At 33.2% G+C, this 24,089-nt stretch overlaps 1 protein-coding gene across 5 annotated transcripts in view; it reads right to left on the bottom strand.

Annotated features, from left to right (window-relative positions):
• Nucleotides 1-24,089, bottom strand: part of LOC114329424 (uncharacterized) — a 132,070-nt gene that overhangs the window by 75,168 nt on the left and 32,813 nt on the right. Inside the window, exon 1 of one of the 5 annotated variants that reach the window (XM_050658821.1) lies at nt 19,700-19,879. The exons of 2 other annotated variants lie outside the window; for them this stretch is intronic. The gene's annotated coding sequence lies outside the window, so the exon portion shown is untranslated. Of the gene's footprint in view, nt 1-19,560; nt 19,880-24,089 lie in introns of those variants that run through there. 2 more of the 5 variants (XM_050658820.1, XM_050658822.1) reach the window with 2 other exon arrangements.

Raw genomic sequence — 24,089 nt, 5'->3', positions numbered from 1 at the left:
GAAGGTATCCCTTGTTTGGAGTGGCCTGCTTGCTCACCTGAACTTAATCGTATAGAGTATTTGTGGGATATGCTTAAAAGAAAAATTAGAGCTCGCCGGGATAATCCACAAAACACCGCACGGCTAGTACAAGCTGCTCTTAAAGGATGGAGCAACCTACCTCAACAAAATGTTGATAATTTGATTAGGATCGTGCCCACGCAAACTTAAGCTTGCATAAGGACTAGAGGTGATCACACTGACTACCACAAAATACAAAAAAAAACAATTTAAACATTATTCGTTTTACATTGAAATTTTATATGCTATTGACTTTAAGACAACTACTTTCAATTTGTTTGTTAAATACTCTATTGTTTTATTTAATTGTTATGTATTTGTTATTTAATTGCTTTAAAATAAATAAATATTGTTTAACTTCGTGTGTTCGTTTTTTTAAATTCGCACGAAATAATAAGAAATATCAGATGATTCCATATAAGTTTGGGTGGGTGTATTTGTAAGTATGTAATTTAAAAAAAAAATTACGAATGAATAATGAAGTCTCCCAAATTTTCTGTGCTGTGAATATTAAGATATGTTTGGTTTAAACCGAATACGTAAAAAATAACTGTAAATACCCATTGGTCAACTTTCTTTAATACCAACCTGGCTGGAGAGATCGATAAACAACGTCTACTTAAAATGGCCTTCAGTAACTAATTTTAATACTATGAATTACCAAGACAAGTTTTACTTTCGCTGGAGAATATAGATCTTAATGTGGAATATTATATTCAAACTGTAGTCATTATTGTTTTCTTCTTCTTTTAGTGCCTATCCTCTGCGAAGGTTGTATATATTGACTATTCCCAAAAAAGTATTGTATGGTTCTTTTTCTTGGACCTCATCGTCCATACATTTTGCCTGCTGGTATAATTTGAACTAGGTTATACAGTTTTTAATTACACATTAAATTGCTTAAATTATAAAGGTACGTGTCCATTACGTTGGTATTCCGTGTGGATACGGCATGCGCTCCTCTACGTCATATAAACCGCCACCGATTGCACCTCGCCAAGGGTCGAGATCGCCCGGAGCGACGCTCACCCTGATGTCATCAATCACACATGCCAACGATGAAAAAACTTTTTTGATAAGATTACCTCTATCTTATGTATTTTAGTGTGCTGAGTCCGTCCCATTCGATCACCCACCATTCTTTCACAATTTAACATTTAAAATTGCATAATTAATTACCTTTGAAACCAAGATGACTACTAAGGAAAAAGAAGCTTGTATTGCATTCAAAAAAGTTGTAACCAAGTTTTTAGGTAATGTGAAAGACACTAACTACGACCTTATATTAGCTAATTTATTAGATAAGTTTTTTAAGATATGTATTAGATAATATTTAAGATTTGGGATGTCAAATGAGCCTCAAAATCCATCTTTTGCATAACCATCTTGACTTTTCCCTGAAAATCTGGGTGATGTCAGTGAAGAACAAGGCAAACGATTCCACCAGGATATCAAGGTGATGGAGAAACGATACCAGGGACGTTGGAACACCAACGTGATGGGTGATTACTGTTGGTCACTTCATCAGGAACAACAGAGTGCCTTGCATTGGAGAAAAAGCTACTTCAGAAGTTTTACATAAAAAGAGAAAGAAAATACAAAAGCATTGACACCTGAAATGATTGCACAGACCTATAATATTACAACATAAGAATTAGATAAAAGGTTTTATTCTAATGTATAATAAAGCAGTGTCATATTGCGGGAAAACTATGGGTGATACGTAAAATCTAATTTCAGATTCTTTTTTAACGCCAAAAAATACATAGGGAATTGGCAATAATACCACACAAGCTAATAAGACTCATTAAAGCAATAATGGATGAAACTCAGGCATGTATACACTATACGAATACAAAACCACCGGACAGACGATTTCTCAAAATTTCGCAGAGACTAAAGCAGGGAGATGGGCTGGCCCCAACATTGTTTAACCTGGCACTGACTGAAATATGCGGTTAGGCAAATGCAAACTGGACGATCTACTGACCAACCGAACGGTTCAACTGGCCGCTATGCCGATGATATTAATATTATGAGTAGAAAATCAACAGGAGCACAGGAAACATACTCAGAGTTAAAAACACAAACAAACAAAAATGTCTATATCTGTAAATTAACACAGAAAAAACAAAAATAATGACTCAGACGAGAAGAAATATAGTCCCACAAAACATTATACATGAAGATGACATTGAAACGGTTGGCAAGTTTACATACCTGGGAGTAGAAATATATGCCGACGGATCAGAAGATGGAGAAATACGGAATAGAATAACGCAGGCAAACATAGCTTATTTTGCCCTCTCCCATATATTTCGATCTAAAAGTGTCCACCGAAATACAAAGATGAGAATCTATAAAACTTTAGTTCGACCAATAACATGCTATGGCAGTGAAGCCTGGGTCCTGAAAGAAATATCCAAAAACAAACTCGACACATTCGAAAGGAAAGTACTGAGGATAATACTAGGACCTGTAAGCGAAAACGGTATCTTCAGAAGTCGATACAACAACGAACTTTATCAACTTTATAAGAAAGCACCTCTCTCAGACTTCATTAGAATACAAAGATTGCAATGGGCCGGACATGTGATAAGAATGGGAGAGGATAGGCTACCAAAAAGAGCACTGAATGCTAGAATGCAAGGAAAGAGACAGGTTGGAAAGCCAAGAAAACGCTGGGAAGACACAGGAAACAGCGACGCACAAGCCCTTTTAGGAATCCGTGTATGGAGAAGAGCAGCCGCAGACAAGCAAGAGTGGAGGCAAAAAATAAATGAGGCCCATGCTCAATTTGGGCTATAGTGCCGTAAAAGAAGAAGAATGAGAAGTCCCAAATATAGGTTGAGGCATAATATTATGCAAGGAAAAATAGCAGGCAGAGGCAGTCCAGGACGAAGAAGAACCTCATGGTTGAAGAACTTGCGAGATTGGTATGGTGTTGATACAAGCATGATCTTTAGGGTGGCAGTGAACAAAATTAAGATAGCTATGATGGTAACCAACGTTCTGAAAGACATGGTACATGAAGAAGAAGGCGCTCACCCTCGGCGATCCAGTCGGTTGAATCGGTGACGGTTTAAGGCCGGGACACACATATGCGCACCGAGCCAGCACCGCGCCCGCACCGAACAGAGCCATGCTGTCTCTGTTCGGTGCGGGCGCGGTGCGGACGGGGTGCGGATATGTGTGTCCCGGCCTTTATATGTAGAGGGGCGCATTGCATGCTGTATCTACACGGAGCAATGTAATGGATAACGTCCGTTAAAGGTAAAGTTCGTATCATTTTTAGAGGTTCAGTTGTATTTTTTATGTGGCATTCAGTGTTATCTTTTAAAATAAAATTATTTCACTAATCTAATTTTCTAAAGGTGGTTCCAGAAGTACTCGACCCGATAAAGAACCGTCTTGCTCATCAAAATCGCTGTTAACTACCGACATCACTGATTTACGGTTGGAAATTTTTTGACCATTTGACCATTAAGCCATTTTTTCAAGTTTGTGAATAGAAAATAATGCTTGAAAATAGTGCATGAGGTAGCAATTCAAACTTTAGTTCATGAATTTTTGGCCATATAATTTGAAATCTTCATATTGCAAAATAGATATATCCCTCTTAGTGCAGTCACTCAAGGTTTTCACTTCCGATTTCGTTGAACCTTCATTGATTTTGATGAAAATTGGTGAGTAGTTAGAGGATACTACAAGGAACAAAGGTGACATGATGCCAACGTGCGCTTTTACCCTGGGGGTGGATGCCACCCTTTCTCGGGGGTGAAAATTATTGTAATAAAAATAATACCATAAGTCGATAGAGGGACAAATTTTAAGCAAAATTTGTTATATAAAGTTATTAATATAAATCAATACTTTTTGAGTTATTAAAGATCAAAATTTTTATTTTTTTCCTAAAAATGCGTGTTTTAAAACTGTTTTTCACGTATAACTCAAAAACTATAAGTTGTTATTGACAAAATTGAAGAAAATAAAAAATTTAATTTTTTAGAGCTAAACTAATATTAATTGAAAGTGACTTATGGGTAATGAATGTATATTTTTTTCGATGGGTCCTCAAATCTAAGTATTCCAGCTTAAATAACGGGAAAACGATGCAATTTATAAAATATATCTTCTTGTCAAAACACTTCGGAATACCTATCAAATAAGCTCAAGAAGAAGTTAATAGCATCAAAATTAAGCAAGTTATGATGAACATAAATAAGAGAACCCTTTCGAATTTTTTAGGAAAAAGTGAAAAATAAAACATGCCATTTCCACAAAAATTAAAATGTATAGTAATCCTTACAAAAATTTCTTTATATTAGCAGAAGAAATTATTTCAATAATTTTGACCGGTTTAGAATGCATATTTAAAAAAAAGATACGTAAATACGCAATATACGTAAAAAATGGTATATAACCCAATTTTAGTTTTTTCTGTATCAAATCTTTTACCGTTTTTACTATTTCTGTAGGATAAAAATAACCGAGATAGAAACGTGTAAAGCTTAAATTTTGCTGCGAGAACCATGTAACCGGGAACCATTTATTTTTAAAAAAGTAAGGGGTTTAAAAGATTAAATTTAGCGTGGTTTAATAGCCCTTGGAATAAGCTTTCAAATGGATTTTTGTTGAACCTGATATCGTAAAAGTTAACGGAGTTATTAAAAAAAACAATAACATTTTTTGGATAAATTTTTAAAAGATAAATTTCAAAAAGTTTTTAAGCATAAATTATAATGCTATCAACTCGTTCGGGTGCTCATTTTTTTTTTCTAGTAAGGAGTTTATTTCATTTTTTATTAGCTTCAATTTTGATAATAACAACTTTTTTGGAAAAATTTATAGTTTTTGACTTATTTGTGAAAAATCGGTTAAAACATGCATTTTTCTCATGAAAAATAAAAATGTTTGATCTTTAATAACTCAAAAAGTTTTGATTTATTTAAATAACTTTATATAATAAATTTTGCTTAGAATTTGTCTCTCTATCGAATTATGGGGTTATTCTTCCTTAAGCCTAATACCCCCAGGGTAAAAGCGCAAGTAAGCACCATGTCACCTTTGTTCCTTGAGATATCCTCTAACCACTCACCAATTTTCATGCAAATCGATGGAGGTTCAACGAAATCGGAGGTAACAGTTTGTTCATATCCACACTCAGTAACAGCACAATGTATTATATTATAATTCGGACCTTCCGTTTAATAGATTTACAGTATTTTTGAGATACCAGACGGAAGAAGATCAGTAGGCCGTCTCAGAAAAAGATAGAAGCATGATGTTGAAGCCTATTTGTCCAAGATTGGGGTACAACGATGGGAGGGAAACACCTCAAGTTGTTAAGCTCAAGAAGAAGAAGATTTAAGAGATAATTAGATGATTCCAGACTGGTCCACTTTGTATATAATCCCTATACGTTACCAGAATAAATGTCTTTATAGTGAGGAAAATATAGGCGAGTTAATGAAGATTAAGCATTAGCTTAATTAATGTTAATGAACAAAGATTGTACCAATTTAGGGAGATGATATATATTAATATAAAGATGTTACTTTTAACCCAGACGAATCAAAACAACCTATGTGCGTTAATCAGATGCATACCGAAGTTTTTATTGAGACTGGTTCGTAGTTCATGGTACGTTACACTGTTAAAAAGAATTCCGACAGAGCGTGTTGAGGCTCGCTTCGCGAACTAGAGAGCTATAACAGAAACAGATAAAAAGTGAGGACGGGAATCAAAAGAATGTGAAATAGCGTTATTTCCCTCAGAATTTTGTGATTTACGATCCTTTACAAAGAACAAATTTATGGCCATTCATGGTTAGAGCGGCCTGGCTTGCCTTGTCTCATCGTTTGTAGGTAAAATGACATCATCATCATCAATGGCGTTACAACTCTTCGTGAGTCTTTGCCGCGTTTACTATTGTCTTCCATGTTTGTCGGTCCTGTGCCACTAATTCCCATTGTCGCACTCCCATTTCTCTAGATCTTCTTTGACTGAATCTTTCCACCTTTTCTAGGACGTCCTACAGACCTTCTTCCATCTGGCCTTTCCCAGAACACATTGTTTATCAGGCGATTGTCGTTACTGCGTTTCACATGCCCTGCCCATCTGAGTCTATTGGCCTTTATACATATGACTAGATTTTCCTTTCCGAATAGAGACTCTAGCTCGTTATTGTATCTGCGCCTCCATTCAGCACTTCAATTGTTCTAGCTCCTATCCTATTCCTCTAAAGTACTTCAAATAATAATTTTCTAAAACCCGAACTATTTATTGTAATTAGAGACCATCTAATAAATTCGTTAGTACTAGTTTTTCTCCAATATGTTAACCACTTAAAAATGAGTGCCTTCATATAATTTGTTCTCTTCCGAATAAAACTTATGAAATAAGTAAAACATATGAAATAATATCTACAAGAAGTTTTTCCCAACTTATTTGGGTCGCTGGGGAGAGCCTATTCCCATGCTGTATGCATAAACAGAGACTACGTGGAGGCGAAATCCCTCCAAGATCTGAGGACGGCAACGGAGATCCCTCGGCGGACGCCAGATAAGTAGTCCTCTTTCAGTCAAGCGTTAGCAAAGTGTTACTGAACAAATTAGTTTCCTTGACAAGAAATTTCTTTTGTTAATAATCTTCAATTTCCTTTTTTCAGTATATTAAATAGCAATAATGTGTATCTGATTGATTTACCAGGATCAATAAATGAATATGTGAAGTTACTTTTGAATTTTATTGATTAACCTCCCTTAGATGCTTGGAAAAGTGATTCATTGTTGCACAGCACAGGACCTACGCCAGGCTGAGCTAGCCAATAACCTTTGTAAGGGTTACACTTGGCTGTCACGCTGTCTCTGCAAGGGCCATATATCATTCGAATGATTTTACGTTCCAACACCAGTGTGGTATATTATGAACCCTCTGTATAAATCATAATTTAAATATGATGTTATTAACCTTTAGGGTATTGAACATACATAAAAACAATAGCTTATAGTTTGTATCACATGTTTATTACGAGTGAACTTGAACTATATTTGTTATGGTTCAGATAGGTATAAAAACACGCTGAGCAATCAGTATGGATATAGATATACAAATAATTATTAGAAGTTAGTATGTAGTAAGGCGAGGCGCTATGAATCATTAATGTCATTGTTTAGATATTGGATACCAGTGAATAAAATATAATGTATAGTATGACGTGTTTAGTCTTTTTAATTAATTAGAACCAGAAGGCAGTAACAACACACTATTTAATACACCAGCAATTGATTTACTTCTCTTTGTTTTTATAGTCTGTCCTATTCCGAGGCAACAATATTCTTTTCGTAGCATTATTGTTTTACATGTTTGGATAGCTGGTCCGTAGCAAAACCCCATTTCGGAGGACCATAAAAATAACATAAATGACCAAATTACGTAAAATGACATACTTCAAAGAAAAACAGAAGCTCAAAAATGATCCTTCCAACTCGGCAAAGAGGGTACGATCAGTTCCGTGATAATTTTCTGGTCTAACGATGTTGTGTTTTAATTTTTATCATGGTGTGAATTGTGAATTAACCAACCAACTAATGTTTTTAACGCCAACACTGACGATGTATTTACCTTGATGTTCTTGGGGACATGATGGTCTGATATTAAATGTAAATCAACGAAAGATGAAAAGATAAATTGTTCATTATCATAAATAAGTTTGTGTGAGGAAGCATGTGTGAGGAAGTCGTTCCAACAAATATATTTTCGGACCGGAAGAACACAACCTCGATGACCAAATATAAAACTTACAATTGAACATTGAACAATGATTGCTCTCTAAAGCAATATTTGCGTCTTATTTTATAATTAGTAGATATAGGAAATAATTTCATTGTCCTCTATTAAGATAAAATAAACAAACAAAACCAGTATCCGGTAAAAATATTGATAACTTGACTTAAACAAAAATGTATTTTAAAATTCAAACTCAACTAAGGTTATCATTGATGTGAAAGAACCGATGCATGGGTTAACACAGTGGTCGGCAAAGTGCGGCACCGGAGCCGCATGTGGCTCTTTGGCTCCTTAGGTGCGGCTCTGACACAAATAACCACGGAAAGCGCAATAATATTTTCATTTAAAAAAACTGGGTAGGAAAAACATTAACTACCCATACCCATAAAATTTTTGCGTTCACTGAAACTTGGTTAAATTCTAGTGTGTATGATTCGGAACTTTTTGATCCTGAATTGTTTACTGTGATTCGTTCAGATCGGGATTTCTTAGCCACTGGGAAAACTAGAGGTGGAGGTGTACTATTAGCAGTTAATAAAGCATTAAATGTTATTCCTATTGATGTCTACTCTATATGTGCTGCTATTGCTGAAGTCAAATTAATTGATGTAGTCATAAGCAAAGTTGTATCAAAGAAAATAGTTTTTTATCTCGTGTTAGTATATATACCTCCGCAAACACCTCTAGCTGAACTAGAATTATTCCTAGAGTGTTTAGAAACAGTTGAATGTCTTTTTAACGAAACAGTATTAGTCTTGGGTGATTTTAATATACCGGAATATACTCAAGGCATTACTACCGGTAAATCAGTGGCCGTGCAGAATGTTGCAAATTTCTTTAATCTATCGCAATATAATCATGTAGTTAATCATAATGAACGAATCCTAGATTTGGTATTTTCTAATATATTTTGTAACGTATATCAGGCAATTGACTATGTTGTTCCCATGGATAGCCATCATCCAGCGCTCATCATTGATTTTAGTATTAAAAAAGAATTTAATGAAATCAAAATCGACAGTAAGCAGAATTTTAACTTTAAGAGAGCCAACTTTATAGAACTTTATAATGAACTCTATTTATCTGACTGGTCTTTTCTTTCCACTGATCTTGATATCAACAGCAACCTAAATGCCTTTTATCAGTATATTCACAGCATCTTCTCTAAACATATTCCTCTTAAAAGGAAGCAAACTAAACGTTATCCGATTTGGTTCAATGGTGATCTGATTAATCTTCTGAATACTAAAAATAGAGCTTGGAACGCGTACAAAAAATCTCGTAATATTCAAAATTACACTGAATTCAAGAGAATTCGTTCAGAATTCAAATACTTTAATCAAATAATATACAAGCGTTATGTGTCTCAACTAGAACTCAATCTTAAACAAGATCCTCGTAGCTTTTGGTCGTTCATAAACTCCAAGAAAACAAATTGTTCTATTCCTGAAACTATGTCGTATAATAATATAAAGCTAGAGACTTCACAGGATATTGCCTCATCATTTGCCGATTTCTTCTCAAAGTCATACACCGATATTTCTCCTCCCGACCATATCACTCCCAAATTAAATACATATATTGCCGAACAATTGCACATTCCCGCTTTTACAAAATCTGAAATTGAACAGGCCATAAGGAAGATTAAGCCGAACATGACGATGGGACCAGATAATATTCCTGCATTTCTCATAAAAGATTGTGCCCACGTATTTTCAACTCCTCTGTGTACTTTATTTAACTGCATATTATCCAGTTCGGTCTTTCCCACACAATGGAAAGTTTCTAAAATTGTCCCTGTGTTTAAGAAAGAAAATCGAACTTCTATCCAAAACTATAGGCCTATTGCTATCATATCCAACTTTAGTAAAATTTTCGAGATATGCATAAATAAACACCTTTACACCCACATTTCACCATTCATAGTTCCCCAACAGCACGGATTTATCAGTGGTAAATCTACTTTAACAAATCTTGTTAATATCACTCAATTCCTGTGTGAAGCATTAGACAGAAATGCTCAAGTCGACGTCATATACACTGACTTTTCCAAAGCTTTTGACCGCTTAAGTCATAAAATTCTACTGAATAAGCTCAGTTCTATTTCAATCACACCTACGCTGTTACAATTATTTAACTCTTATTTTACAGATCGATGGCAATATACACAAATTAGAGGTTTTAAATCAACCCCTTTTCCTCAGTTATCCGGAGTACCTCAAGGTTCAATTGTAGGGCCGCTATTGTTTGTGATATTCGTTAATGATATTGTTGATGACCTAGACGTTCATTCACTAATTTATGCGGACGATTTAAAATTATTTTTTGAAATTAAGTCACCCTCCGATTGCATTAGACTTCAAGAAAATTTAAATAAAATCAGTATATGGTGTGACACTAATTGTTTGCAGCTAAATGTGTCTAAATGTAATGTTATGTCTTTTTCTAGAAGCCCTTCTCCAACACACTATGATTATCATATACATAATACTTCCATTTGTCGCCCCTGCTCTGTTAAGGACCTGGGGGTCATATTTGACTGCAGACTATCATTTGTTCCACACATCACTAATATCGTTGCGGGTGCGTTTAGTACTCTAGGTTTCATTTTACGAAATGCGAAAGAACTTACCGATATTGACACTTGGCAAATTTTTATATTCATCTCTTGTTCTCCCCAAACTCGATTATGCATCGATAGTTTGGTCTCCAATTTATCAAAATCACACAACTGTTTTGGAATCAGTACAGAGGCGGTTTTTAAAAAGTATGCACTTTAAATCCACTGGCATTTATCCTGCTAGGGGATTTTCTGAAGAGCTACTTCTCGATAAATTTAAGATGCAAAGTCTTCAGCGTCGTAGAATAACTCAATCTTTATGCTTTTTATTTAAAATTATTAACAATCAAGTAAATACTCCTGAGTTATTGCAACTTCTTAATCTCCACGTACCACGTGTTGCTTCTCGTACTGCACAAACGTTTTATGTTAACAGAGCCAGATCAAATATTTTGGTGCAGTCACCTCTAATACAAATGCAAGGTCACTACAATGCGAACTCTGGGCCCTGATTCTAAATCAAATTTCGACCAAAAACAAGTCGCTTTCAATATGGCGACTGTCGAAATTATTTGACACGGAGATGAATGAATGGCCAAAAGCGAGGTTAGGTTTAGTTTAGATGTGTTTTGTTTATTTCTTGCAAGGAAAAATAAATCAAAAGGTATTATAATATAGCTGGGTTTAATTGAAATTTGCTTGTTTTGAGGAATTAGATAGAATAGTATTAAATTAGAAATATAATAATTGAGAATGTCCACAACATGAATCATCAACTCAATGAAAGATGTGAGGTAATAATCTGGGAAAATTAGTAAAAAACAAGGAAAATTAATTACCAGCTATTTTATTGCTGGACATGCTGAAATCAAATCTTAAGATTTCATATATTAGTAATATAGCTGTGCAAAGTCCACAGAAAGTGTGCTATTTTGTTTATAAACAAATTAGCACTCCGAAATCTTTTTTTTTTATAATTGCTCTATAACTCCGAAAATTTTAACTTTAAACCAAAAAACTCACATAAAAATTGACAGTAATTTAATTCTGCACATTGATAATTTATTCCAATTTCCTTCGACGGAAATTTTCTTCGGAAAATTCGGGTTTTCCAAACAAAATCTTTAATTTTCAACTAAAATTTGAGGGAAGTAATTATTTATCAATAATTAAATAATTTGGTGACAGTGACATAAATCTTTTTTGTTATGAGTGTCTTGAAGATATGAAAATGTGTATGTACAAAGAGGACCGGAATTAAAAGGTATCTAATGGTTCAAAGATTAAAATCCTGTTGTTTATAACTCTGTCGCAAATGCCGGTCAAATTTGACCGGTTATACCTGGAATCACTCCTCGCAATTCAATTTGTTTTTCTTCGAAAAGGACACAGAAGCCGTGCTCTTTTCAACAGCGTTAACTTAATTTAATTTAATCTAATATTTTCTGAGGGGTTCTATTTGTTTATAAGCCAAAAAATTGTTTCTTTATAACATTCCTGAGACCGCTCAAATGGTCCAATTTCAATCCTGTAAGGTACGTTGAATAGGTATAGTGCTTTTTTATATGAAAATCATAGTTATTCTGGTGTATCATAATCTTTCTGGTTATTATTTCGACCGAAATTTTTTAATTAACATTTTAATTATTGCTAAACTATTGGTTAGATTGTCGCCGGTCTCCTGATATACAGAGAGGGGCTAAATTATGGAATAAATTCATTTTCTCTAAAATGGACGATTTTAGAGAAAAATCCCGAAACAGGTCGATTTTTATTTTTAAATTAAATTTCTTGGCATATATTTCAAACTAGTGACGTCATCCATCCGAGCGTGATGACGTAATTATTTTTTTAAATAGGAATATGGGTTCGTGTTGTAGCTCATTTACAAAGGCGTTCAATGCTCTATTCAGTATTATAAACATTAATATCATTATTTATACAGGGAGGCCAAAAAAAAATTTGAATTAAATTAATTGACTCAAGAAGAAGAATGCATGTAATTTATTTAACTCAAAATACATTCTATTGCTGTCAGAAAATAGAAAAAAATGTTTATTTTGCAAATAAACATTGCTTTTAGCTTAAATTAAAAGTTCAAACTGCCAATAGGTAGGAGGGAGGCTGTTTGTGATTTAATTTAAGCGAAAAGAAATGTTTATTTGTGAAATAAACCTTTTTTTCTATTTTCTGACAGCAGTACAATGTATTTTGAGTTAAATAAATTACATACATTCTTCTTTTTGCGCCAATTAATTTAATTCAAAATTTTTTTTGGCAACCCTGTATAAATACCTAATGATATTAATGTTTATATTACTGAATAGAGAATTAAACGCCCTTTCAAATGACCTACCACACGACCCCTATTCCCATTAACAAAATTATCGATTACGTCATCACGCTCAGATGGATGACGTCACTAGTATGAAATATATGCCAAAAAATTGTAATTTAAAAATAAAAATCGACCTCTTTCGGGATTTTGCTCCAAAATCGTCCGTTTTAAAGAAATGAATTTATTCCATAATTTAGCCCCTCTGTATAATCTACTATAATAAATCTTTCATGTCTTCAATTATTTAATTATTGATAAATAATTAGGTATACTTCCCTAAAATTTTAATTGAAAATGGCAGATTTTTTGGGAAAACTCGGATTTTCTGAGTAAAATTTTTGTTGAAGGAAATCGGAAAAAAAATAACTTTGTGCAGAACTAAATTACGGTGAATTTTTATTTGAGTGTTTTTGGCTCAAAGGAAAAATTATAGGAGTTACAGACCACTAATTGAAAAAAAAAGAAGATTTAGGAGTGCTAATTTGTTTATAAATAAAATAACACACTTTTTGCGGACTTGTCATACCCCATATTACTAATATAAAATATGCAATCTTAAGATTCGATTTTAGCAATAAAATAGCTGGTAAATAATTTTTCCCAAAAATGGTATTTTTTCGATAATTTTCCCAGACTATCAACAAAATCCAAGAAACCGAAGCGCCAGCGCCAACCCAAATTCTGAGCAGTCTCAACATAAGGTTAATATCCCCAAGAATCGCTATTGGCTCCGTGCGTCTCCCCTCTACGTACAGTCACGTGATACGCTGTCAGATTTTGTAAGGACGTTTTAACATTGAGTCTTATGGGATTATTTTGTTAAACTTGAATATTTTATTTTGTAGTGATAATAACCGAATACACTTGTTAGAATTCATTAGTTATTAATTTATACTGTAATTTATAGTGCAACAAAATATTTTCTTTTTCGTTAATAAATATTTATTGACATAAACTGCGATAGTGAGGTTATGCATACAAAATCAAACTGATAATCAATATTGGAAAGTGCAGAATTTATAGTGCGTTTTTATTTTCTGTTTATATTAATACATAATATCACTAGCGTGACACGACATTTTTTTAAATGTCTCATTTAAACATACACAAAGCGTCCTTATAAAATTTCAAAAAACCGCCACCATGAGCAGGTCGGTCGATTTTGCTTTGACACTTTGTTAACGCTCGGAGCGAATACTCTCCGGCTGTCATGGCGGTGTCGAAATGAAATTGCGACTGTCGAAATGAATTAGAATCAGGCCCCTGATCTCTTTGACATCTTCAATTCTAATTTACGCATCATTATAAGAATACTGCTAACGATATTAGGTTGCAACCAGTCACTTTTTAACATCTTGCTGTTATATTATATATTTATTCTGTATTTTTGTATTTAATTGTTTTACATACTATGTATTTTCTGTTTTTCTTTAATTACTTTATAAGTTTTTGTTCGTCGTTGTTCGTATGTGAGTGTTTTTTTTTCTCATTTTGAGTTTTTTCACACACTTACATATAAACGGCGTTTATGTAGTCTATGTATTTTATACTGTTTTGTTGTTATGTTTATGATCTGTAAACGGTAAATTTACTAATACGCTTAATACACTAACCCAGATTGTAATTGGTCCAGTACTGTTATTTGGGTACTAAATAAATAAATAAATAAATAAAAAATAAATAAACTACACCTTATTCTGATAAATTAGCTTTTATCAAACTTACAAACTTTAGCATTTGTCAAAATTCCTCTTAATGCTATGATAACCGAGTTGAAATTTTCTCATTTTAACATTTCCATTAATAGCTTTGAAATATGTACATATTTAAGAACAAAGAGGTATGTCGCTCTAAATTCGAACGTCTTCGTGTTGAATGGGAAATATTGGAGAAGAAAAAAATGTTCACAACACAAGTGGTCTGCTTTGAATGACCTGGAGAAGGAAGACATGATCATTTTCAACGCTTGGAGTAATATTCCTGATTTTAATGATCAGCTAAAAAAGCTCACGTTTGCTGTTCTTTCCTTTTTCGGTACTACATATCAACATTAAAAAAATGGATTTTGCGCCAAAATTTTTGTAAAAAATACAGTGTTGTAGGAAATAAACGAAAAAAAAACAGAAGGTTCTACGATGATTAGAAACGAAAATATCGCCAAAAAACGAAAAAAACACGTTTTAATTTTTTGGGGGTTATTGATGGGGCTATGGGGCTAGGTAGTAGGACTTTAGTTTTATTTCGTGTAATAAAAGTTTGCTGAAAAAGCAGATTTGGCTCCCAATTTTTTAAAAATTGTTGTAATGTTCATGTTTGGCTCTTTGGCTAAAAAATTTGCCGACCACTGGGAACATATCAAAACATATCATATTATTTTCACAGACTGTTTATGTCCAAATCGATCTTTAAATACAACACCTAGAGACTTGCAACCTTTTGCATTGTGTTCAGGATGTCAAGAAAAAAATCTACTATAAAAAAGAATGTGTGTGTACTTTGTACGCACGTAAGAAGTTATACTTCTATTATAATATAATTTCAATGAAATAAATATACCTACTTAACAGTTACAATACAAAAAATTAACAATAATTACCAAAAATGAACCAAAAGTTAACAATGCCAAATATTAAAAAAAAGAAAAAAGTATGAATCGTCCGGGATTTGAACCCGCAATCTCGCGATTTTTTGATCTCTGGTCCAATGCTCTACCAACAAGGCCATCAAGCCGCATGCTACTTACCTTTCAGATATACATAATTATACATCACGGTGACAAGTGAAATATAAAAATAGATGTTTTATTATTTTACGCCCAAGGAAGACAAATCCAAAGACACAAAATTATAATAAAAAAACCTTTTAAACCACCTTTTTCAAATTGCGCAAGTTGTATTATTAATATTAATGTTAATAAATGAAATATAAATATTTTGACGTTTCACAATTTGACAATTCACTTTTAACTGCAGTGCCTTAAAAATTTTAAAGCACTAGTGCCTTAAAGTAGCATTTTTAACGCTCCTATGGAGTCCTAAAAATTGCATTTTTAACACGTTTGTAGAAAAATATATTTAAAAATACTAATCTATTCTTTCCACACCTTTTCTGGACTGATACATACATAAATTAAAACATTTTGAAGTATAACTTCAAAAATATAATATGAAAACTATTTAAAAAGGCAGTATTACTATTAACTAACCTTTATTGTTTCTCTTCCCACAAATTTTAAAACGCAACAACCATACATAACCAAACCGTCAACCGTCCAAACCACAGCTGCGCTACAGCTGCCATATTGGATAATTTTTGACATGTCATTTGAACATCCAATCAGAACAAAGTTATAATGCGCATGCGCCCGGATCGTAGGTTTTAACATATAAAAATTCACCCTCATATCGCGCGTAAAGAAGTATAACTTCAAAAAATAGGTGGAAATTTTAACGTGCATGAAATGCATCTAGAAGTGCATGAATATGTCAAAATAAAAGTATTAAGGAAAAAGGAACAAAATGCAAAATTTTGACTCCTGTCAAAATTTTCAATGTACTTTAAATGTAATCATTTTTTTCGAATCCTGAAAAAACTAAAGTCATTTTGAAAAATTTAAATGCAGAATGAAAGATTACTTTATTACCGAGGGCCGAAAGTCCCTTAGAATGAATAAAAAGTTTCTTTTGAATGAGATATTTGAAATTAAAAATCACACTAAATTTTTCAAAATTTAGTGTGATTTGTTTAAAAATAATTTGAAAATAATTTTTCAAAAATACTTATTAGTTTTCTAAGGATTCGAAAAAAATGAATCCAATTTAAATAGCATCGAAGCCGGAAGTTCATACCCATCCCCTTAAGGGCCAGATTTTCTTGCTCGGGAGCTTTTGGGGTTGCTTAAGACGAATACGCCATCAGAACTGATCACCGAAGCACCTGGTGCCCAGGTTCGCTGCTAAGGCACGTCATCTGAAGTTTCAACTGTTTTCAGTACTATTTTGGTGCAAACAGATCATTCGGGAGTTTTTGGGGTCGCTGAACAAAAATATGTTATCACAACCGACCCCTCGGTGCACTTGGTGCTAAAAAACACTTCAAACACCAGAAGATAGCATGCCTTAGCAGTGACCTTGGACACCAGTTGGTCCGGGGGTCGGTTCTGATCGCGTATTCGTGTTCAGCGACCCAAAAACCGCTTAGTAATCTATTTACATGCATTCAAGGCCGAAAACCTTCGAAACTCCTGAAGATGGCGTGCCTTAGCAGTGACAGAGGGCACCAAGTGCTCCGTGGATCAATTCTGATGGCGTATTCGTATTCAGTAACCCATAAAATCCCCCTTGTAATCCGTTTGCATCAATTTAGTGCCGATCTCGTTCCTTACTGCAGAAGATGACTTGATCCTAGACACCAAGTGCTCCAGGTTCTGATAACGTATTCGTTTTAGCAACTGTCCGAGTAACCTATTTGCATCAATTTAATGCCGAAAACCCTCGAAACTCCAGAAGATGACGTGCCTTGGTAGTGACACTGGGCACCAGGTGCTCCGGGCTCGGTTCTGATGGCGTATTCGTGTTCAGCGACTCCAAAAACCTCCAAGTAATATGTTTGCATCAATTTGAACCTCCAGATGACGTCGGTTTTGTTGTAGTAGTCCTGTTCAGCGATCCCAAAAACCCCCGAGTAACAAAATCTGGCCCATAATATCCTTATTTTGACATATTTATGCACTTATGGATGCATTTTATGCACTTTAAAATGTAATTATACATTTCCACCCATTTTTCTATAGTAGACTTTTTCCTGGCATCATCCTGAACACAATGCAAAAAGTTGAAAGTCTCTGGGTGCTGTACTTATTTAAAAATCGATTTATTTTGTGCTAAATGCCCTGGTCCTTACAGAGAACCTCGACTAGACAAGGCGAAAACGGCGGGTTCGTTGGAAAAAATTTTGCCATGAGATTTTTTTGCATAATCACATTCGCGTGACATTCCAGAATAAGATTCAAGAAGTCGCCCACGCGAAAAGTGGTCCATTTTTTTTTAACAATTATTTTTAATTAAATTGCAAAAATCAAGATTTTCGGCCCGGACAATTTTTTTTAGGTTTTTTGGACCATTCCGGACAGAAAACGTCTCTTATAATTTTTCTCTAAAGTTGATCGTGTTCGAGTTATAAGCAATTTAAAATTTAAAAAACGCGAAAATGACCATTTTTAAGACTTAATAACTCGGTTAAAGATTATTATTATGAAAGTCAGAAAGTGACTACCTATATCAAATTTAAAGCCCCCTTCATGATCCTGAAGAAATTTGTGTCATTAATTTGTTACTAAGCTGTTATTTTTAATCATTAATAATGAGTGGTAAGATCGCATTGACGCGGCTGTAAATGTGAGTGCGAGTGAGATTCGATATTGGACTGTCTGAATGGCATCTCTTTCGCACTATCGCACTCATCATGGACGGCCGCCTAATACGTGCATGACGCTCATTATTTTTACTTAAAATAACAGCTTAGTAATCAAATAATGACAAAAATTTCTTCAGGATCTTGTAGGGGGCTTTAAACTTTGATTTAGTTACTTTATGACTTTCATAGTAATAACTTTTAACCGAGTTATTAAGCCTTGAAAATCGCCATTTTTCATTTTTCTTTTTTCAATTTTAAAATGCGTTTACCTCGAAAACGATCAACTTTAGAGAAAAATTATAAGAGACCTTTTTTATCCAGAATGGTCCAAAAAACCTAAAAAAAAATTGTTCCGGCCAAAAATATTGATTTTTGCAACTTGTTAAAAAAAATTTGGACCACTTTTCGCGTGGGCGACTTCTTGAATCTTATTCTAGAATGTCTCACGAATGTGATAATGCAAAAAAAATCTCATGGGAATATTTTCTCCAAAGAACCAGCCGTTTTCGCCTTGTCTAGTCAGAGCTGGTACTTTCTTGCAAAAAACAAAAAGTATTTTTACTTCTGGTATGAGATAGTCGGCAGTGGCGGATCCAGAAGGGGCGTCACGGGGTCATGAGCCCCCAAACGAAAATAAATATGTATTAATTCAATAATCCTAAAAAAAAGAAAACCCGAGAGCTGTCGAACAAAAAAAAATTAGGCCTATCCAGAAAATAATTGAAAAGCCACTTATCCTAGGGGTGGTTAGACTAAGTGACCTTGCATCAGAGAAAAGTAATATTAAATCATCCTCAAGATACATGACCCCCCTCCAAAAAAATTCTGGATGCGCCACTGATAGTCGGAACCGATATTTTAGATGCAATAAAGAAACAAATAATGTGTGGGCCTAGATTGTATATTGTATTGTTATCCGGACAGGAAGTAATCCATAACACTCTCATTTCATAAAATAGAGGGACAATAATAGTATCTACCAGAAAATGCTGTACCTATAAAACGATAAAAAGGAAAAAATTTTCCCAAAGTACCTATTTAAAAGCCAATTATGTAAAGTAATTTATAAAGTAATAATTATATAGAGATTCTGCTAATCTTCTAAATATTTTAAATTTTGTAAAAGCAAATTTTTCAATGACATTAACCACTTATATTGACATAATACAAAAAAAAACATTAATTAACGTTAATAAAAATACTAATTAGAATTAGGTACTTAGCAAAACCTGTAGATACAAATATTTTATGTATTATAATATTGTATGTATATTATAATATATTATAATATTGTATGTATTTCTTTTTTCAAATACATAAAGCAAATATTCAAATTTTGACGTTTATCTAATGTCACATTTGGTTAAGCTAAATAAAAGAATTTAATCATATTTACAATCGATTGTGGTGCATCCATCAAAGAAAGATAATATACACGATAACAATGAACTTAACTGACACACTAAACAATACAGCCACAACAAAAAACTTCTTCAGTGTAATTAAAGTGTAACAAAGAGCAATGTCACACTCACCTCACATTGGTCACCACTCACTAAATCACGTTGCTACTGTTGTTGCTAGACTTGTCACTCACTCGTTGTCGGGTCAAAATAACAGAGGAAATTCCGTAATAAAAGGTGGTAGAGTGGTAGGAGAATAATTTCGAAACCTTGCAGTGATAGGGTAATAAATTGTTGTGGTTTGAATTGCCGCCGTAGACGGGGTGGCGCCATCTGTTTGTTGCTCGTGAAAGTTGGTGGAAATATCAGCTGATCGAGAACAGTATCGGACTTATTATACAGAGCCCAACAAAAAAAAGTTTTGTCTTGCATGTAGCAAGTTGATTCCAAAAATACCAATAGTCTGGGCTGATTATCGGAAAATAGGCAATTTTTGGGAAAAGTTATTTACCAGCAATTTTATTGCTGGAATAGAATGTTATGATTGTATATATTAATAATATAGGTATGCAAAGTCCGCAGATAGTGTGCTACTTTTTTTATAAACAAAATGGCGCCCGAAAATCGTGTTTTTTCAATTTTTGCTCTATAACTCCAAAGATTTTAACTTTACACCAAAAACACTCAAATAAAAATTCACCGCAATTAAATTCTGCATAGAGACGTGGTTTCTCCGATTTACTTCGACGAAAACTTTCCCCGGAAAAAGCGGGTTTTTCCAACAAAATCTTTAATTTTCAACTAAAATTTTAGATAAGTAATTGTTAATCGATAATTAAATAACTTGGTAATATAAAAGCCCTTTTCGTATAGATTATAATTCCAGAAGCCCATGAAAATTGAATAAACAGTTTAGCAACAATTGAATTGTTAATTAAAAATTTACGGTAACTATAATAACGACAATAATTATGATGCATAAGAGTAACTATGATTTTTTCATAAAAAGACACTACACCTATCTAATGCACTTTACAGAATTGAAATTGGACTATTTAAGCGGCCTCAGGAATATTTTAAAATTATAAAGAATTTTTTGTCTTATAAACAAATAAAATATCTCGGGAAATATTAAACTAAATTAAATTGTAAAAACGGTATTCGAAAAACAGCGGCAGGACGCTTCTTCTAAAAGAAAAAACGTTTAATTATGATGAGTAGTTCCTGAGATACAACCGGTCAAAGTTGACCGGAATTTACGGCAAAGATATAAACAATAGCATCATAATTTTCAAACCATCACCTTTTTGTTTTTGTCCTCTTTCTCCCCACCAATTTTCATATCCTTAAAATACTCATAACATATATTATTTTAATAAAAACTATCGATAATACGTGTGAAAATTGCCAAAAATAGCAAAATTCCAATCAAAAATTAGGTTGGAGAGAATGTAACCCTCAAAGTTCAAAATCGGTATACGTTACAAAAATGCATTTTCTCGGCTTCCCATGGAGCAATTTCCTTCAATCTTTTTTTGTTCCCAAGTAACTGGCGTAGAGCCATCGAACTAACGCATTATTGAATGTCAAACTTGCTTTTGTTTTGTTATAATAAATTTATTTATTTATTACAACACAAAATTTTAATTTGTTTAAATTAAAATTGTTTAAATAATTATACAGCTTTCAAATGAGAATATTTATGTTTTTAACTTTAAAAGGTACGCTTGTAGTAAGTTTATCTAAAAAAAACATACAGCTGGAAAAAATATGTAGTTTTCTGTTCTTATAAATAAATTAATCTATTATAACAAAACAAAAGCAAGTTTGACATTTAATAATGAGTTAGTTCGATGGCTCTACTCGAGTTATTAGGGAACAAAAAAAGAATGAAAGAAATTGCTCCATGGAAAGCCGAGAAAGTGCATTTTTTTAACGTATACCGATTTTGAACTTTGAGGGTTACATTTTCTCCAACCTAATTTTTGATTGGAATTTTGCTATTTTTGGCAATTTTCACACGTATTATCGATAGTTTTTATTATAATAATATATGTTATGAGTATTTTAAAGATATGAAAATTGGTGCGGAAAAAGAGGACAAAAATAAAAAAGTGATGGTTTGAAAATTATGATCCTATTGTCGTAAATTCCGGTCAACTTTGACCGGTTGTATCTCAGGAACCACTCGTCATAATTAAACATTTTTTCTTTTAAAAGAAGCGTCCTGCCGCTGTTTTTCGAATACCGTTTTCACAATTTAATTTAGTTTATTATTTCCCGAGATATTGTATTTGTTTATAAGCCAAAAAATTGTTTATAATTTTAAAATATTCCTGAGGCCGCCTCAATAGTCCAATTTCAATTCTGTAAAGTACATTAGATAGGTATAGTGTCTTTTTATGAAAAAATCATAAATATTCTTATGCATCATAATCATTGTCGTTGTTATAGCGACCGTAAATTTTTAATTAACAATTCAATTGTTGCTAAACTGTTCATTCAATTTCCATCGGCGTCTGGAATTATAATCTATACAAAAAGGGCTTTTACATTACCAAGTTATTTAATTATTGTTAACAATTACTTATCTAAAACTTTAGTTGAAAAATAAAGATTTAGTTGGAAAAACCCGCTTTTTCCGGGGAAAGATTTCGTCGAAGTGAATCGGGAAAAACACATCTCTATGTAGAATTTAATTGCGGTGAATTTTTATTTGGGTATTTTTGGTGTAAAGTTAAAATTTTTGGAGTTATAGAGCAAAAATTGAAAAAAACACGATTTTCGGGCGCCATTTTGTTTATAAAAAAAGTAGCACACTATATGCGGACTTTGCATACCTATATTATTAATACATACAATAATAAGATTCGATTCCAGCAATAAAATTGCTGGTAAATAACTTTACCTTGTATTTTGCTAATTAGCCCAGAGTACAAGCTTTTCTTTGTATCAGCTCTACTTTTCGAGATTTAACATAGGTACATACTTATCAAATACTTAAATATTCTTATATTTTGTTATTTCGGTCTTGTGGATATAAAGGGCATTAATCATAACAATCGACATAAATCAACATATTCTCACTTGTCTTATTCAGCAATAAGACCTATTCTATGTCAACTTGAGCAGATACCCATTCCAATATTTATCAGCCTACTTAGTTGGCAATAGAGGAAAGGCACCAAATTTGAGACACCGTCATATATTTGTGTACGATGGGTTGACATCTAATGAAAATATTGAAAACTGATCATTCTATGACGTTAGTGGTATAGTCGGTTCGTTAAACTCAGACACAACTGGCTAGTACCTAATTTTAGTAGGTAATATTTTTGTTTACTGGCAATTTTGCCAAAATGGGCAAAATTACTAACTATTTAGTAATTATTAACTAGGTATTTAGTAATTATTTTTTCATTCTATGACGTTAGTGGTATAGTCGGTTCGTTAAACTCAGACACAACTGGCTAGTACCTAATTTTAGTAGGTAATCTTTTTGTTTACTGGCAATTTTGCCAAAATGGGCAAAATTACTAACTATTTAGTAATTATTAACTATTTAGTAATTATTTTTTTGCCAATTTTACCAAATTGGCAAAATTACTTACTAAAATTACTAGCCAGTTGTGTCTGAGTTTAGCGAACCGACTATAGATCTGCTTTTAGTTGGCGCTTAGAAATGACCGTTGTTGTTTTGTCGACGTTTATTTGATTTACACGATACACAAAGTTTTTTCAGAATTTATAAAAACTTACAATACATCAAGGTAAGATGATTACATTTACTCCAGTTTTTTTTTTGGTAGTTTAATATTAGTTAATACATTTTATGCAAATTAAACGTTAAATAATGTGGAATACATAACCAACAAAAATTCGTTTTATTTTTAACGGAAAAATCCTAATTTGAGACACCTGTAGGTTCCAAATTTGAGAGTGTCTCAAATTAGTAGATGCCGCCAAAAAATAAAAAATGGAATGCAAATGATATGATAGGTACAGGTATATGATATGATAGGTAACATAGGTATGATGGTTCAAATGATATGATAGGTAAATACAGTAAGAAATAGAGAGATGGGCTATTTGAAGGCCTCAAAAGTTTTTGGAGTACCAAAAGGTACCTTAGAATTTAGAACGATACGTGAAATCAGACAAGACTCCAGAAGAACTCGTCGGGATATCAATTAGCCGCCGACCTATTCTTCCTTTGGAATTAGAAAATGAGTTGGTTGAGTATGCCCTAACTATGGAGCAACGTTATTTCGGGCTAAGAGCGCGTGATATAAAACGACTGGCATGTCAACTTGCAATACGAAACTCAATACCACATCCATTTAGCGGAGTCAAAAAATCAGCCGGAAAGAAATGGTTGAAACTCTTTCTGAAAAGGCATCCGACGCTTTCAATGCGTACTCCTCAGGGAATGTCATCTGCTCGAGTAAAAACGTTTACTCATGAAAATGAGTATAAGCAGGTTTCGTCACTTACTTCAGCAGAAAGGGGAAAGCTGATTACT

Source organism: Diabrotica virgifera, chromosome 8 (assembly GCF_917563875.1).
Source record: "Diabrotica virgifera virgifera chromosome 8, PGI_DIABVI_V3a".
Lineage (NCBI taxonomy): Eukaryota > Metazoa > Arthropoda > Insecta > Coleoptera > Chrysomelidae > Diabrotica > Diabrotica virgifera.
This window is presented reverse-complemented; position numbering and strand designations above follow the sequence as displayed.